We start from the raw sequence: 6,394 nt of genomic DNA, 5'->3' as shown, positions 1-6,394 counted from the left end.
ATTTCTAGTTCCTTTCATGGAAAAATGGGTAAAATGCAATGACTTTCACAAAGCCTAGGAATGCTAGAATTGAAACTGGTTGTCAAAGGAGAATCATGGCTCCAGACTTTCATAGGTTAAATTTCAGTTGTCTGTGGAATATCTAAGTAGAGCTTTCCAGTAAGTAATTAGATATAACAGCCTGAAATTCAAGGAACAGGTCTCAGCTGCCAAGTTTGCTCTGCAGCTGATTGTAAAAACAGTCAGTCTCAGAGATTAGTAGCCTGGCCTAGGAATTACTTAAAGTGAGGTTGTGGATGAATTAGGAATGAGACTGACATTAAGAACATAGTTACATCATTCAAATGGTATAACATAGTACTCATAAAATAGAAATAAATTATTTCTCCCTTGAAATGATTTACTGCTGTATGATAAACATTTATTTTACCTCCAAGGGATAAATTAGTACCCTTTGGTAATTACATACTTTAATTTAAAATTTATGAAAAGATCATATTTTTAATTCTCTAAGTTGGAATTTGATCAGAAAGCCTTATATTTATTTCAGAGAAACGAACACAAGCACATACTTATTCACTACATTCTTATTTATTTATTTACTTGCCCATCCTGAGGCTTGAACTTGACCTGGGTGCTGTCCCTGAGCTCCTTTTGCTCAAGGCTAGAACTCTACCACTAGAGCTACAATGCCACTTCTAGCTTTTTCTGTAATTTAGTTGGAGATAAGAGTCTTCTCAAGGACTTTCCTGCTCAGATTGACTTTGAACCTCAATCATCAGATCTCAACCTCTTGAGTAGCTAGGGCTACAGGCATGAGCCACTGCCATCCAGCACACACTCTCCATTCTGTTAACTAATCCACAGCAGCAATTGGAAGGAGACTTTCAATCAGACCTAAGGAGCAGGTAATGCTCAAAGGCAGCCCAAGATTATAAAATTCTCATGAATGTATGTAACCCACAGCCTGAATCATGTCTGCTACTGACACTGTACGGGAGGTACTCGCTATTTGGGAGGTTGTCACTCAGATGCTTTCTAACTTTATGTTAGGAAAATTGAAGTTTTTTTCAGCAAGCCAGGGTCTGTCTTAAACTAGGTCGGAAGGTAAGGAATCCTCCACCGAAGTTGCAGGAATCCCCTATGCCATTGCCATCAGCCAGTCAAGAACAAATAGCTTGTGCCTGTGCCTACCTTGTCACCTAGGGCTGGAGCTCTAACTGCAGGGAAAGGGGAAAGCAGCAGTGGTTCTGACACTGCCTGGGGACAGTATTTCCTATTTCTTGCACAGAAAATTTACAATCCAAAAAATGAAAAATTTCTCCCAAGCTCAAAACAAAACCATATAGTACTCTTGAATTATTGTTAAGATACTGGTTATGCTGGAGTTTATCTAAACAAATTATCCGGATCTGACATGTAATCTTCACTTTTTCTTTTTGTATTGCATAATACTTGAGCAAATGTCTTTTACTAACAATGGATAGCAGCCATTGAATGAAATTTATTAGTTTCCAACCCAGCAGTGAACAGAGTGAATGAAGCACATATTAGTTGATGATGATACTGGTTCTGAAGGCTCTTCTCTGAAGAAGAAAGAAGGATGACCAATAGACACATGAAGAAATGTTCAACATCCCTAGCCATAAAAGAAATGCAAATCAAAACAACATTGAGATATCACCTCACTCCAGTTAGAACAGCAAAAATCAAGAACTCTAACAACAACAGATGCTGGAGGGGATGTGGACAGAAAGGAACCTTACTTCATTGTAATTTGGTACTCTCATCCCATGCTTGAGAAAAGAAGGACTTTCTATATTTACAAATAAATGTTTGCTTAAATAGATATTTAAGAAAAAGTAAATTTTGTGACACTGTATGATATGACACGTGGGTTGGGAGAAGTTACTGAGACCAAGTTATTACTACTTCCAGTATTAGGAAACAAAAGGATCTTATTTGGTTAAATAAAAATGCATTAAAAAGGACAACACTGCAAGACACTAGTGGCTCGTATCTCCAATACTGGCTACTGAGGAGGCTGAGATCTAAGGACTGTGGTTTAAGGCCAGCCCTTAGAGAAAAATCCAAAAGACTCCATTTCTGAAATAATCAGAAAAAATATAGGCTGGAGGTGTGGCTCAAGTGGTAAAGAGCCAATTAAGCAAGCAAGTTGACAACCATGAGTTCATACTCTAGTACTGAGAGAAAAAGTAGAGTTTACTAATGAATACTATTAAATTCAAAAGGAAATATGATTGCTGGGGTTATAAATTACATTATTTTTATGATTTCAGTTAAATTATTATTACATTATTTCATAATCCTTACTATTTAATTATTAAATAAAATATTAATTAATTAAAATTTAATTATTATTTACACATGTTTCTGATAGGATGAAGCTGAAAATATATAGCAATTAAGAAGCATCCACATCATATCCACAGAGTTGTAGGTAAAATTGAAGTAAGACAGAATTTCAATATGAATATGCATCATATTTATGGCCAAAATCTGTAGAAAACTCCTCCCTGTGAAATTTTGGGGAAGTTGTTATTAAAATGTTGTATTGGGGCCCCTTGCAGCTCTCTTGAATTGTACAATGGAAAATTCAAAGTCCCAAGAAAAGAAATAAAAATAAAGAAACAACTTTGAACTTCTTTCCAAGAAGAAGAGCCATCAACTGCAACTATTTTACTTAAAAGAGACATTTTAATGACCTAAGTGTGCTACAATATTGCAGGAGCTGCTTAATGACATTCAGAATGCTTCCGAAGACTGAGCTGCTATACATTCATACATTTATCAGAACATAATAGACATCTGCAATCATATTCCATGCAGAGAATTTTCTGGAGAAAAAATAAAATGTGGGCCAAAAGGAAAACAAATTAAAACTGAAGATATAAGACTGAATTTTCTGTGGAAATCAGAACTAGTCATCCAATACTCTACCTAAAAAAAAAAAATTAAAGGTCCTCCAGTAGCAATCACAATGACAAAATCAGTGTCTTGAGTTCATGATTTCTCTGAGTCGCCTGGTGTTAAATTTGATCCAGGATCATTTTGATTCAATCATTTTTTTCCATTTAAACTGACAGGTATTTATAAGAACAAGGGCGGAAGCATTTGAGTAAGGAGGAGGCAAAGGAGGGAGAAGCTGACTAAAATAAAAAGGGAAAGGAGCAATTTATAGAATCCTGGGAGAAGCATTTAACTTGCAGTTTCATCCTTTCAATGCATTAAGAGTGTACGAGTCATGAGAACAAAAGAGGGAGACTTCAGTAGAAAACAGCAATACACCAGATTCCGATCGCTAATTTGTCAAAGCAGAATGGGTTACACAGAACTGCCAATAATCATTACTACATGAACTAAAAGAAAAGGAAAACAAAGCCACATTCCAGGATTCTTTATCTCTCTTGCTCTTTCTTTCCTTTTCCTTTTTCTTTTTTCTTCTTGTTCCTTCTATCTTTTGTTCTTTCTCTTTTTTCTTTCGTTCTCTCTCCTTTCTTTTCTTATAACTTTTTCTTTATTATCTTCTTTCTCTTTATTCTTTCTTTTCTTTCTTTCATTCATTCTTTCTTTCTTCCTTCCTTTTTCCTACCTTTCTTCCTTTCTTCTTTCTTTCTTTTTTCCTTCTTTCTTTCTGTGATACTAAAGTTTGAACTCAAGATCTCATACCTTGCTAGGCAATACTCCATATCATTTTTACTTTTAGCTGGTTTTACACATAAGATTTCATATTAACTTAATCTCTAACTATGATCCTCCTGTCTCTGCCGTCTGAATAACTGATGTAACAAGTGTTATCACTGTGCCTAAACTTTATCCTCCACCTCCTCTTCCTCCTTCTTCTCTACTCCTCCTCTTCCTCCTTTTGCCTGCCTGCCTGCCTGCCTTCCCTTCCTTCCTTCTTCCCTTCCTTCCTTCCTTCCTTCCTTCCTTCCTTCCTTCCTTCCTTCCTTCCTTACTCTCTCTCTCTCTCTTTCTTTCCTTCTTTCTTTCTTTCTCTTCCTTCCTTTTTATCTCTTTCTCTCTCCCTAAAAATATTGATGTTGCCAGGTACCATGGCTCATGCCTATAATCCTAGCTACTCAGGAGGCTGAGATCTGAGGATCACGGTTCAAAGCCAGCTTGAGAAGGAAACTCCATGAGAGTCTTACCTCCAATTAACCACCAGAAAACCAGAAGTGGCATTGTGGCTCAAATGGTAGAGAGCTATCCTTGAGCTGAAGTGCTCAGAGACAGAGCCCAGGCCAAGTTCAAGCCCTACGACCAACAAAATAAATAAATAAATAATATAAAATAATAAATAAATAAAATAAAATAGCATAGCTGGGCATCCATGGGTCAAGCCTGTAATCCTAGCTACTCAAGAGGTTGAGATATGAGGATCACAGTTCAAAGCCAGCCCTGGCAGGAAAATTCATAAGACTCTTATCTCTAATTAACCACTAGAAAACAGGAAATGGCACTGTGGCTCTAAGTGGTAGCATGCTAGTCTTGAGTAAACAATCTCAGAGATAGCGCCCTTGAGTTCAAGCCCTACAAGTGACCAAAAAAAAAAAATAGAGCACTTTTTCTATGAGATATTCCTCATACACATCAGTGAACAATAGCTCAAATAAAAAAGTACACATTTTCATACCAATGTCTTACTTTGTATTAGAAAAGACATTGTGATATATTTCACTACAAGTAAATTTACAAGTAAAATATAAAATATTTATGAGAAAATATGTAAAACAACAAGCACAAGAAGCCAGATGAAATAAATAATTTTTTCTAGAAATCCCTACTTCAGTATCCATATTGCACAAAAAGAGAGCCAAAGATTTCCCTATAAACTGACAAAGAACTGGTAAAGAAAAAGAAATGAATAAAAATAGTAGTGTGAATAGAAATGTATGCTAGCAGCTCCGTCCCAATAACCAGTCTATTGTGAATGAAATACTCTGGAGTAAAATCTGTATAAGGCTAAACTTTCGCATGTCTCTTGACGTGAATTCTCAAATACCCCAACAGTGAAAGCAGCTTTTCCACCTACGTTTAATATGAACCATGTTGTCAACAAGAACTTGTTTTGGCATCAAAAGCGGCCCCAGTGCCTGCCCTTTCATTGCTTTCAGGAAAGTTCCATCAACACACCCTTCATCTACTGAGATGGGAGCAGATGAACCAGACTGGAGGGGCTTGTTTTGGTCAGAGGTTGGCAGAACCGTATTCCAACTTTCTTTGGAGAGTACCAGTTGTTCCTGTATCCTCCCACATACCCAGAGTGCAGTGGGTACAGATCAAGTAGTCATTGCCTGGAGATTTAGTGATCTGTGACTTGGCACTAATAGTTGCTGTAACTTTGTTCTCAGTGGTGGCTGCACTCAGATCATCAATCTTGCATTACTCATAGCATCAAAGTTGAGTAGGCAAGCTAGCACTTGTAGGTTTGGTAAGCAAACTGATGGGGACAACAAAGGTATATCCTGGGTTAGGATAAAGGGCAGGGATATCTGGAGGTACAAGGGCAAGTATTTTTGGAGGAGGTCTCTGAGGGGAACTATAACAAGCACAGCTGGTGGAGGAACTGGAGGAGGGTCAGGCTGTCTGCCTGGTGAAGACTGTGTGTCAGGTACTTTTGAGAATGGATGAATCCTGGAATGGGGTGGAGGGGATGGTCTAGGAGGCCTTACAGGTGTAGTAAGTGGGATTCCACCAGGTAACAGCCCTGACATGGGAGGTGCTTATATTTGGATTGAGCAGACTATAAGTGTGCCTAGTCTGCTGCTGAAATATCTATGTGTGGTTTTGATGATTGCTTTTCTGCTTCAGAATCATAGTCATCATTCTCTTCTGAAAATTACTGTCCTTCTTAAAAATCTCCTGATATGTCATATGAAGAGTTTTCCATGTTTTTTCCCTCAATTTTTCCAGACACGTGCAAATTATACACTCTGACCTCACTTACATTTCCTTCAGTGTTGCTTCACTCACTGTCACCAGCGTGCACTATTTCATCACCCTCACATTTTCCATCTGATCAATCAGTGTCACTGTCATCAGCACCATCTTGATCCAGGTCCTCAGGATCATTATCTTCACTGGAGGTATAAACATCATCATTATGATCATGTTTAGTCAGTTGAAGACCTTACTACATATCCAATCTAACCTACAAAGGCCTACATTCTAGGCCTAAGCTCATTTTATGCTCACGTACCTTTCAGACTTGAGGAGGAGCTGGACTAGGTGGAGGACCAAGGGAACTTAAGCAAGTGTCGAATGTCTTGAAAGTGAGGAAAACAGAAACTTCTTCTGTGGAGGTCCACAGACTGAAGTTTTCATAAGGATGGAGAGTGGCTCAGTACCAGGAAGTGGGATGTTCTCTATC

The sequence above is a fragment of the Dipodomys spectabilis genome, unplaced genomic scaffold (assembly GCF_019054845.1).
Source record: "Dipodomys spectabilis isolate Male_0828 unplaced genomic scaffold, ASM1905484v1 ptg000081l, whole genome shotgun sequence".
Lineage (NCBI taxonomy): Eukaryota > Metazoa > Chordata > Mammalia > Rodentia > Heteromyidae > Dipodomys > Dipodomys spectabilis.
Note: the sequence above shows the minus strand (reverse complement) of the source record.